Raw genomic sequence first — 12786 nt, forward strand, 5'->3', positions numbered from 1 at the left:
GGCATATGGTCGTCGTCTTCAATTTCCTCAGCAGCTAGCCAGATGGTCGTTGACATATAAGATCGATCAGCATACATGACAATGCCGAAGGTTTTCTTGCCTTCGGCATTGAAAAGCCGTTAGAAAAAAAAATATTGTGGCCTGTTGGACATCGTCTGGACATGTATGCCGAGGGCTCTGCCGTCAGCATAAATCGCCACATGGCAACACCTAGTACCCCTTGGTGTTGTGCTATGCCAAGGGCAAAGCTGTCGGCATACTTGGGGGATATACCGAGGGCATTGTCGTCAACATACATCGCCACACGGCTGCACCTGGTTCCCCCTAGAAGGGTGCTTTGCCGAGGGCGAAGTCATCGACATACCTGGGAACTATGCCGAGGGTTTTTACCATGGGCATACGCGCAACGTGGAGGCACCTAGTGCTATGCTGAGGGCTTAGCCTTCAGCATATAGGTGTTTCTATTTTTTGGCTTTTGCTTCTGCCGTGCAATTTGAAATACCCACATGCCCTAATACCCAGATACATAACATTGATCATCATCAAATCCACATGCATAACATCAAACCACCAGGAAGGATATGGTTCACAATTCAAATAAAGGATTGTAGAAGGACTTAAGTGCATAAACTACAATGCCACAAAGCAATTAATAAAAGTAATAAGAATCCGTAATGTAATTTTATTACTAATACAAAAGTAGGATCTAAAAAGTGAATAAAGGAAACTTTAATGATAAGTATTATTATTAAAATGAAATGATATCAGTATACAATCTACAATAAGAAACTATAAACCTTATTCATATAAATAAAATTACAAATATTCAAGATACACTTGAAGAAAAATAAATAAAAGAAGAACGGAAATGCCTTCAAACGTCTAACACAAACACACAACAAACATGAAAGAGTTGTGTGAGGTAAAAATGTAGCATTCCCCTAAGGGAAATGCCTTTGCTATTGGAGCTAGCACTTAGGAATTTGGAAACATTAGCAAGTCGGGTAGGAGAATGATCCAAGAGAAAAGCAGAGCCAACAAAACATGGATCAGAACAAAACCCAAAGATCAACTCAAATTAGCACCAACTCCATGCTTATGAAATCCCTTAATTGATTCAGGTTAGTTTTTAGATTAAATCCAACTAACCCATCACTATAATAAATCATTTGTCTAATGACAATGGACAAATGAATTCATGTGTACGGAATAAAGCCAACAATTGATAAAGATCACAACCAGACATGCTTATCGTAATCGGCGAGCAGGCAGACCATCTACCAAGTCAGCGTCGGCATCGACGGGGTTCTTCCATCTCGTGAGGTGATCGTCTATTATCTTGTCAGTAAACTTGTCAAGGGCGTTGCGCTCTGTGTTGAGGCGATGGTTGAAGCCCAGCCAGGCAGTCCAGCGGAGCCACGGGAAGTAGTCGCCGACATGGAACTCGCCTAAGATCTTGGAGAATACCCGAAGCGGCCGTAGTTGAGGTAAACGTTGGCGGTGGTGGCCGCCCGTTTCAAGAAGCGGATGTACGTCCCGCGCCGATAGAACGTTGGCAGTCGTGCTCGCTTTCCTTTGGAAATGCCTAAGCCCCTTAAGTTGTCAAGGTAAGACAACCAAATAATGTCGATATATACTTAGGACGGTCCCAATAGTGGCATGATGCTCCAATTATTGTTGCATGTTGCTTTGCTATCTTTGCTATTTGAGTTAGTGGTGCCTCCTGGATCACATAATGTTGTTTTGTTACCCGTATCACTACATGAATCATCTTTGATGTCGATGGCCTAAAGCCGTCGGCATAATACCAAAAACCCTCAGCAAAGGACTATGTCGACGGCTACCCTCGGCATATAGCCGTCGTCTTCAATTTCCTCGGCAACTAGCCAAATGGCCATTGACATATAAAAGCCGCTGGCATACATGGCAACGACAAAGGTTCTCCGTTGACGTCGACATAGAAAAACAGTCATGAAATAAGAAACATTGTGGTTAGTTGGACAGCTCCCGGGCATGTATACCGAGGGATCTACTGTCGGCATAACTCGCCACATGGCAGCACCTAGTACTCCCTGGTGCGATGCTTTGCCGAGGGTAAAGTTGTCGACATTCTTGGGGGATATACCGAGGGCATTGTCGTCAGCATACATCACCACGCAACAGCCACTGGTGCTCACTAGAAGGGTGCTTTTCTGAGGGCAAAGTCGACAACATACATGGGAGCTATGCCCAGGGCTTTGCCGTCGGCATATGTGCCACGTGCAGGCAGCTGGTGCTATATATGCCGAGGGCTTTGCCGTTGGCATATAGGTGTTTCAATTATTTTTTGTTTGCTTTTGCTTCTGCCCTGCAATATAAAATACCCACATGGCGTAATACCTACATACATATCAGGGATCATCATGAAATCTACATATATAACATCAAATCCACATGTATAACATCAAACCCACATGAAGGACTTTGTTCACAATTCAAATAAAGGATTACATAAGGACTTAAGTACATAAACTACAATTCAATTAACAAACCAATTAATAGAAATAATAAGAATTCATAATGTAATTCTATTAATAATATAAAAGTAGGATCCAAAAATTGAATAAAGGAAACTTTATTGATAAGTATTATTATTACAAAATGAAATGATAAAATTATACAATCTGAAATACGAAACTATAAACTTTATTCATATAAATACAATTACAAATATTCAAGATACATTTGAAGAAGAATAAATAAAAGAAGAAAGGAAAAGTCCTACACTAAACCTATACTAAACCATCTAGTGTTTCTTCTCTTGATGATCTTCAAACCTCCAATAGAAATAAACAACAAACAGGAAATAGTTGTGTCAAGTTAAAATGTAGCATTCCCCAAAGGGAAATGCATTTGCTCTTGGAGCTAGCACCTAGGAATTTGGAAACATTAGCCAAATGCCAATAGTGACTGAGTTGCTCAAGTGAACAGTGAGCAAATAGAACCAATGAAACAGTACCAATATGCCAATAGGATCAATAGATGACAATCAGAGCAAGTCGGGTAGGAGAATGATCCAAGAGAAAAGCAGAGCCAACAAAATATGGACTAAAACCAAACCCAAAGATCAACTCAAATTAGCACCAGCTCCATGCTTATGAAATGCTTCAGTTGAGATGGGTTAGTTTTTGGACAAATGAATTCCTGTGTATGGAATAAAGCCAACACTAGATGAAGATCACAACTAGCCATGCTTTTCAACAAACACAGTACACAACAGCTGTTGCCCTAACTACAGAGCAATAGAGCCTCTCAGCCTGCCACAGCACACAGGCAACTCAATAGCATATAGCTGAGTTACACACGTGTGTCAAGCAGCCAAGTGACCACTAGCACTACAAGAAAACCCCCTATAATGCAACATATATTCTTCAACGTTTTGATTGTATGTTGCAAAATTCACAATAGATACAGATAATAAGCATTGTAGCATATGCGTTTTAGATGTGTGCTCCACAACTCCAGACTCTTGTGGCCCGGCCCAAGTTGGCTTCACAATTAATCTAGGTCATTACCTTTTCCCAGCCTCCCTGTTCCTCTCGATTTCTCCCACGCCGCCCACCGCCCCTCAGCCTACCTGCATACCGGAGCGCCGCCGCTCACCACTCCCTTGCGATCCTCCGTCTCGGAAGGCCGCCCCTCACCACCCCCCTGCGATTCTCCATCCTGGCGCACCGTCCCTAGTCAACTCTCCTCTGCGACCTTGCTTCTTGGCGCGCCACCCCTCGTCACCGCTTCCCTATGACCAACTGCGTCTACTACCTCTGCACGAGGGCGTGCGGCTACGGGCAGAGTTACCGCTACAACAACCCTCGCGATCGCGCTGCCGTGGTGAGCCGAACCACTTTTCTTCTCCAATTTTATTTTCCCCATCTTGCTCTACTTGACTTGAGTCTAGTTGGGAATTGCTATTTACGACTTGCTCGTCCCTGATAATGACCGAGAGGTTGAATTATAGATGGTTGGTGTGGAGGGGAGCTTCTAGCTGAAGCCTCTTGCTGTGATTGAATTGTTTCTAGTTATGGCTCAGGAGCTTGTCACCAGCCTATGGAAGTGAAACTTGATTGTGCAGCCGTTCGTTGTTCTCTTTGATTATGTGATTGACTGATTGTATAATAAGGCTTGTTGTCTTAGTCTTGTGGTTGATGTTGATGCTTCAAAGTTCAACTTTCTGCTTATCTTGCTTATGTTGTAGGCCTGATCAGTCATGTCGTCATATGCCCATATTTCTTTCCGAGACTTCGGAGCAGGTTACAATATCAAATTTCTCTACTAAGTAATTATTACCTACACTCGGTGCAGAGAAATGCAGTCGCACTCAAGCACTGAATATGTTGCAATGGACATGACCCCCAAACTTTCTCCCTGTCTTTTATTTGAGACACAGTTCTGTAACTTTTTGTTACATATTTTCATTCGCTTAAAAGACCATTTCGATCTCTATGTTATCTGCTACTACAAATCGAGGAGCAGCTTGACAACTTTACGCAGCTCGGTCGACTAAGCCACTGCGACGCTGGGGGAGAAGGACATCGGTGCAGAGCATGGCAAGGCCGAGTACTTGTTGGATCTTAGGGCTTCTGATCCACAGTTCTCCGCATCATCATCCATCAGCATCTGGTGACATTATTAGCACTCAGAGCTTCATAAGGCTTTCTGCCCAGTACAGTTGGAGTTCAAGAGCGTAAGGAAGGTAATATGGTGATCAATCACTGTTGCTTGTCAGAAAACTCTGAAAATATTATTGAGTACATCTACCATGAACTATGCTTGCCATTTTAAAAGATGTTTATGTGAGCTTCATGTCATATCAATTTTTTTGAAGCAAGCAGATCTTGCGATTTACTTATGATTTATGAACAGAAAATGTTTACTGTGTAACCCCTAAATACAGTAGAAGAGATTAGAGAAGCAGTTCTTATAAAACTATGCTGAGACGAGTAGTACTTATTTAGTCAAGTGACATGTTAGATAAAATTCTACACCTATTACAACTTATCCGACTTCTGTATTTTTTAAAGATAGCTGAACTAGATTGTGTTCCAGGAATAAAAATCCATGGATGTTTTCCATTTATTCACTTGGCTTTTGGAATTTGATTGATGTCCCCTTTCTCATATTATTAACAACATATACCTACACGGTTCTCTCTACTGGTTTGCCAAATTCTAGACACTTCTTTTGTGGTCCATGCTTCCTCTTTGTACTATGTTTACCTACATCCGTAATATCACTCCTTTATTCCCTTGATGTGATTTTCCTTTACAGAGAAGAATACACACCATGGGGAAAAGAGAAGTAAATTTGTATTTTTAGTCTACAGGGCATCCTAATTATTTGTTCGAGCATGCTACAGTCTTGTTTTCTCTGCCGTGTCTTCTCCTTTTCTTAGTAGTGTCACTACTGATTGATCTGCTCAGATGTGCTATTTAGAGTTTGATCTGGATATATACTAGCTATTTTATTGGGAGTTGGTTGTAAAGATGAACTAATGGTCGATCCTCCCTGCTGTCCTCACTGCACTTCATGCAAAATCATTGGGCCGGTACTGGGAGTACCTCATTTATGATGGATCTTATACTTCAAAGCTTATTTATATTGTCTAATATGTTTTATTTGTACTAATCAATAAATTTAATTTATCTTTTGGCTTAATATGTCCAAGGTATTGATATAGTAATATTTTGTTACCTGATTAAAGGTCAAACATACTGCTTCAGTATCTTCCAGTAGGTGCCTCAGAATTATGAAGTTGATCGTACCATACTGCTACTTGAAAAAAAATGTTTATCCTTGTGTTCTACACTAAAGCTATCACATGAAGTTTAATTATTTTAAGCGTTCATCACCAAAACTACTTTGTTGGTAGTGAAAGGCTTCATAGAATTTCATAGATGTTGCACATCATGAGATTAACCTGTAGAAGAATGTATTCATAACCATATGTCGTGTGTGATGTTGGGTTGTAGTTGTTGTATGCTGAAAGGCTTTTTTCCTTGCTTCCTTCCATTTTCTTCTATGTGCATTGACTAGACGTATGTTTTTACAATGTGGCATGGTTTGAGCATTTTAAATTCTTTACACGCTTCCATTATTTCCCGCCCCATTTATATCGGTATGTCCTTTAAATAGCAGGCAGGTACATGTGTCATGGCCACAATATAACTCAGTGTTAGCTGGCTTATAATCTCTTATCCCTTGAAAGACATAGAAGATGGCATCTCATGGGACAACACAAGAGACCATATAGTAAAGGAAAAGATGCAAACACGACAGGTCTTGGCCTCTGAACTTTTTCTGTTATATGTCACTTTTCTTTTAATTATTTTGCTCGACATGTTTCTGCCAATGGTAACTTTGATTTTCTCTAACAGGCAGGACCAAAAGTATTTTTAATGAGCCTGAAAAAATCATAACAGAGACCGGTATTGCTACAATTGTAAGTTGTGATCCTAAATCTGAGCTTGATGGTGCTGCAATTACTAATGAATTGTAGGTAGTGCATGTCGATATGGCACTTGTGAAAACTAAATATTTGGTACGGAGTTGCAAAAACTGCAATATACTCTTGGTAATGCAGATTTTTTTTGCATGGCAACCTTTGTAAGTGACTAATATCCTGCCTCTTATCACGAATTGCATCATGCTTTGTGTGTTAAAAGTTCATTTTGTTTTTTTGTTTGTAGATTCAAAAGATAAATGGATGATTATATGGGTGTGTGTGGCAAGCATACTACTATGATGATGATGATGGTGATGATGATGATGATGATGTTCGTGTTCATGATGATGGAGACGGATGCTTTCAGTTTTAGTAAAGTTGTAGGGATGATGTTCCTATTGGACGATGTTCCTGAATTATGTTTTAGTTAATCTATAGGGATGTTGATGCATGCTTTCAATTTAAGTTTCGCCATCAAGAGAACATTTATATTATACATCCCATGAGTATTCACCATTGTAGGCCTCTTTCGGTTCATAGGATAGGATTATCATAGGAATAGGAATCTTGTAGGAAATGAGATGACGTGTATCTTAAATCCTATGAGTAGGAATAGGAAACAAGATGTCCTTTGGTTGACATCAAAGGAATTTTCCATTGAGTCTAGGCTCTTTTTTATTTTCCTATGAAATGTGGAGGATAGGAACCAATCCTATGTAGGAATAGGAATCCATTCCTATGAACCAAAGGGCTCTAAAGGAAAAAAATTCTATAAGAATCCTATCCTCTAGAATTCCTATGAAATTCCTCTAAACCAAAGGAGGCCGTAATGTCCACCATGTAATGTCCACCATTGTAATCAAACAATTTTATCTAATATGATTTGTTTCTCCCATGAGTATTTTCTCTCGTTTTTCTTCACTTGAAATAAATAATTATCAGCATTATGTGAAGCATTAATTTAATTGCTGGCAATATGTATTAAAAATAATATTGTTTACGCTATATATGAACCAAAACTTGAAGCGTGACAAATTCTTCGTTGCCAAGCAATGGGATTTTGTTTCCTGTACATTAAGCACCAACATATCGAAGTGTTGCACAAATTCTCTTTTATGTGTTGTATTCTTGCAATGGTCCCTTTTACCAACGACAATATAAGCGTTGCATTATGCGCTAGCAACGCCGGATAAGGCAACTCATCCCATACCGTTGGTAAAGACACTAACAACGCATATATGAACTTTTAGATACGGAAAAATGCGTTGCTATAGGGGGGGTTCATGTTTTAGTGTAGGCCCATAAATGGGACACATGTGTCAATTAGTGTTCTTAGTCACGGCTCTTGCATCTAATTAATGTTGGTTATAATCTCGACACATGACGGGCTTGAACTTATATGCACATTTCCCCCCGGACAATTATTGAAAAAATTACATGTCCACTCTTAGCAACTTCTACTTATAATAACTTAACCTTCTGTATTTGTCACAGATGTACTTCTAACTCAAGATTTTACAGTTAAGCTCCACTCAATAAAAATATTAATACAATATACGGACACTCTCTTTTACCAACATATATTGATTATATTCCACACAGAGTTCTTCTTAGGGATAAATATTTTTTCATCTTATATAAAATTCGTGTTACATGTATTTCCTGCGATATTGCTAGATCGTAAATTTAACTCACAAAACTCATGATATATATCACAAAACGCATACTAGCTTGTTTGATATATAACCCAAATTTCACAAAAAACATTTTTCCTTGGCATATAATTCAAAGGAAATACATGAATGCCTTATAAATCGGAAGGGGAATTGTAATTAAGTTGGTGCATAGGCGCCTTTCAAAAAGAGTTGGTGCATCGGCAATTCAAATAAAGCCGAATCAAACACACCACAATTGACGATGGAGAGGTGGTGCAGCCTAGTCACCTATAACTCAAAGTCCGTTGTCACCCTGCAGATACTCTACTGATGTTTGAAGTCAAAATCATAGGAACGTGTGGGGATTTACACTGCTACTCCCTATGTCCCATAATATAATAGCGTTATTTTTGACACTAGTGGAGTGTCAAAAACGCTCTTATATTATGGGACAGAGGGATTAGTTGATTACTAGGCTCACCAGGAGCTAGCCTAGCGTTTTTTTTGGAACAATGGCAAGACAAGGGGAGTAAGCACACGAGTAGTTGTGTTGGTTTTTGTCTTCCAACTTTTCCACTTTCTTTTTATTGTGGATTAAAAATTATGAATATTAAAAATTGCTCAGAATTTTTAAAAATTATTCATGAATTTTGAAAAGTGGTCATGGATTCGAAAAATGATCATGAATTCTAAAAATATTCACACATTTAAAATATGTTCCGTGATATTTGAAAAGATCATTAAATGTAAAATGTTTTTCCTGAAATTATAATATAATATTCATAATGTATAAAAATATTTTCTTGACATCTAAAAAATGTTCGGTTATTCAAAAAATTCAATCAAGATCTTCTAAAGTTACATAAGAAATAACTGGGTTTTTTTCTTATCATTTGTATTGATGGGCATTTCTACTAAAGCTACTACTATATATAGAGTTGTTCTATTTTGCATGGTATGCCAAAACACTAATGATATATATGCTTTTTGCAGACTGTATCATCATTTTATCTTTCTCTTATGTTTCTAACGATGAAGATCATGATTGCAGCAAAGTTTGGATCAGACGTTATTATGTTTCCTTACAAACAAGGGCCCAAGATTATGTTTCCTTACAAACAAGGGCCCCAGATTTTGCAGGCAACACCCTAAAGCCGTTGTTTCCTTACAAACGAGGCCAAAATTTGGACAAGACGTGAGAATTTCAGCTAGAAATTTTGGCAGCATAACGCGTTGGGTAGCAAAAATTTTAGGATCACAACAATTATGTATGGTATTATAACTAAGATGTCAGATACACATGTGTGAGTAGAAATACAAACTTGTGCGATTTGCTTGCTGCTACCATCAATACCTGGTTTTTGATCTCTAATAGCTAGCTACTTGCTACTCCAATACAACTGAGACACCATGCAAGCTACCAAAATGGCCTCAGACTTCATGACCATGATGTCTGTCCTTCCCTTCTTCAGTCACACCACAAGCTAAGAAGAGCCATCCATCAGCAACCAAAAACCATAAGACAAGCTCAGATTTACACCATCCGCTCGTTTCCTTGCCCTCGCCCTCCTGTAGCTATTGCTCCAGGCCCCTACCTAGAGAGACAAAGACAGAACAAGATTTTTATTAATTAATAAACGGCCAAATTACAAGCTATCCACACCATAATGGAGAGCTTACAGAGTCAACACTGCCAACAAAAATACAACCAAACAACTACAGAGGCACCATAATCGAATCCTCATCCGAGGAAGGTTTTATAGCCACAAGAAGCATATTGTTCTGAGCATTACGGGAAAGAACTACATCCACAAGAATCCTATCTTTCTCAACATTACAGGAAAAAGCTAATGCCACAAGAAGTCTATTCTTCTTTGTGCTGCAGGAAGCTACACCTAAATGATTATTATCCAGCTTTATTCTGAAAAATCAAAAGCTATAGTTTTTATCAGTTTTCAAATCAAGCTTTTTTCATAGAAAGTTGACACATTTTCTGCATCCAGTTCAGTCCACCAAGAGTAGGAGATTAACCAAACAATGTATCTATTCTACTCTAGGCGATAATAACTTGCAAAAATGTCATGACAATAAAAGAAAATAGGTAGCTGAATAGTATCCCAAAGAGTGAAGCACATTACCAGAGTTGTTAAGCGGGCAGTCGATCCAGGCATCTCGCTACCACAAAAAAAGAAACCTAAGTGTTGTATGCAAGTATGCAACAAACAGGTGAAGATCTCTCTCACAAGTTGCATAACACTAGTTCACATGAAGGAAGCAAGAGGCAAGGACCAAGGGGGATAGCCACATGAAGGAAGCCAAGCCTCCATCCATCAACATGAGCGCAGGTAAAGCGTTTCTCAACACAAGACAGAAAAAGATGATGACAAAAAAAACTAAGAAGAGGTCAATGGATCTTCACATTGTACAGTAGTCTAACAAGGACCCATGACATGGAAATACACAAAAAAAACTTCTAACAAGGACCAAGCTTCAGTTGCAACATTGACAATTTGCTCTCAGCTAAACGAGACCTATAAATCATTGTCAGAGCGCAAATATATACAACTTCGCTAAAACAGCAGATTGCTCAAAGATAGATATCACTTCATACAACCAGACCAAGTAAAACACCTCAAACGGCGTCGATACAGGGTGACTATCATATAGCATGCACACACAGAGACTAAATAAACACTACTCCCTCTGCAAAAAAATAAGATTAGATCACTACTTTAGTGATCTAATCTTATATTTCTTTAAGGAGGGAGTACCTCATAACTAGGCATGACCTATGCACCATACAAAGTTAACACCTCATTTAAAACAGCGCCACATACTAAAAACAGAAGGATTTCACTGCACCTGAAGTACGAGAGCACAAAGGCACCTAAAAAGATCACTTCATTTCTACAAGTTCACAATGCCCATTGTGCACAGCCAAAATTCCAAACCACACATTCTCCATACGTCTTGAACAGAGACCAGGTGTCCAGTTCCCATCCTAACAACAAAAGAAGCGCAGCAATAGGAGCACCTATCAGGCCAAGATCATCGCATCTAGTCTACTAAATAGTAACAACTAGAAACAACCAAGTTCTAATGCCCCAGCTCGATGGCTGAGAGCACACTGACAAACATCACTTCCATTTTGATGGCCAGCACATAAACCGGCCATACCTACAACACTAACTCCATATCAGGAAAATCCCACATGAATAGAGAATAGCTTTCACATGAAATGCACCTAATCCAAGATTGAGTAAATCCACTGTCAATGCCAAGTAGGCATTGACACTTCTCTTAAGAAAATAAATTTCCACATGTTCGAACAACATGATAAGCACTATTCCATTTCATAAAAACAAGGACAACCACGATAAATTAAAGATTTGGTGGGGGTGAATCGGGGGGTACCTGTGCTTGAGTGCTGGGTCATGGTTTCTCTTGGCATTGATGAAGAGAAGAGAGAAGAGGACCTTCTCCTCCTGTGGAAAACCCATCAGCGGAGCGGAACAACGTGGTCGGGCGAGCAGGATCCAGGTGCACACGGCCGTCTTCCTAAAGAGAAAGTTGAGTTACACCGTAAAAAGTTGGCTGTACAATTATCTATCAAAACTGGAAATGGATGTATAATTAGCTAAATGATGATAATGTACAAGCTACCATTTGTTTGCTAGTATTATTCACAATTCATCCATCTTCATGGCCTCAGGCTTCATGACCACGACGTCTGTCCTTCCCTTCTTCATTCACACCACAAGCTAAGAAGAGCCAGCCATCAGCAGCAACAAGCAAAAATCATATGACAATCTCAGATTTACACCATCCGTCCTTTTCGTCACCCTGGCATGCCTGTGGATATTCCTCCATGCTCCTACCTAGAGAGACGAAGAAAGAACAAGGTTTTTATTAATTGTAATCAGTGGCCAAGTTACAAGCTCTCCACATCATAATGCCAAGCAAGCGTATATTAGAGAATCAACACTACCAACAAAAACACAACCAAAAAATACAGAAGCACAATAATCGAATCCTGCTCCTAGGAAGATGCTACAGCCACAAGAAGCATATTGTTCTCAGCATTATAGAAAAAATCTACTGCCACAAGAAGCCTAAAAGCTACTGCCACAAGAAGCCTATTCTTCTGTGTGCTAGAGGAAGCTACATCTAAATGATTATGATCCAGGTTTAATCCAAAAAATCAAAACGCTACAATTTTCAAATCAAGCTTTTTCCATAGAAAGTTGACACATTTTCTGTATCCAGTTCAGTCCACCAAGAACAAGAGATAACCAAACAATGTCCGTCCAGTAGCAATTCTAGGTGATAATAAGTTGCAAAAATGTCATGGTAGCTGAATATTATCCCCAAGAATGAAGCACATTACCATAGTTGTTAAGAGAACAGTCGACCCCGGCATCACGCTACCCCAAAAAAAGAAACCTAAGTGACTTTCAAGTTGTACGCACCAAACAGGTGAAGATCTCTCTCTCTCTCTCTCATAGTCAAATGAAAGCATCGAACGTTTATCAGTTATAACATAATTGTACAAGAGGGAGTTCATTCATTAGCTAGTAAGTGACCATCATGAATCACACACGCATCATGCAGCCAGACTAAATCTTCTGATACAAGTTGGAAGGAGAGTTG

The sequence above is a fragment of the Triticum urartu genome, chromosome 3 (genome assembly GCF_003073215.2).
Source record: "Triticum urartu cultivar G1812 chromosome 3, Tu2.1, whole genome shotgun sequence".
Lineage (NCBI taxonomy): Eukaryota > Viridiplantae > Streptophyta > Magnoliopsida > Poales > Poaceae > Triticum > Triticum urartu.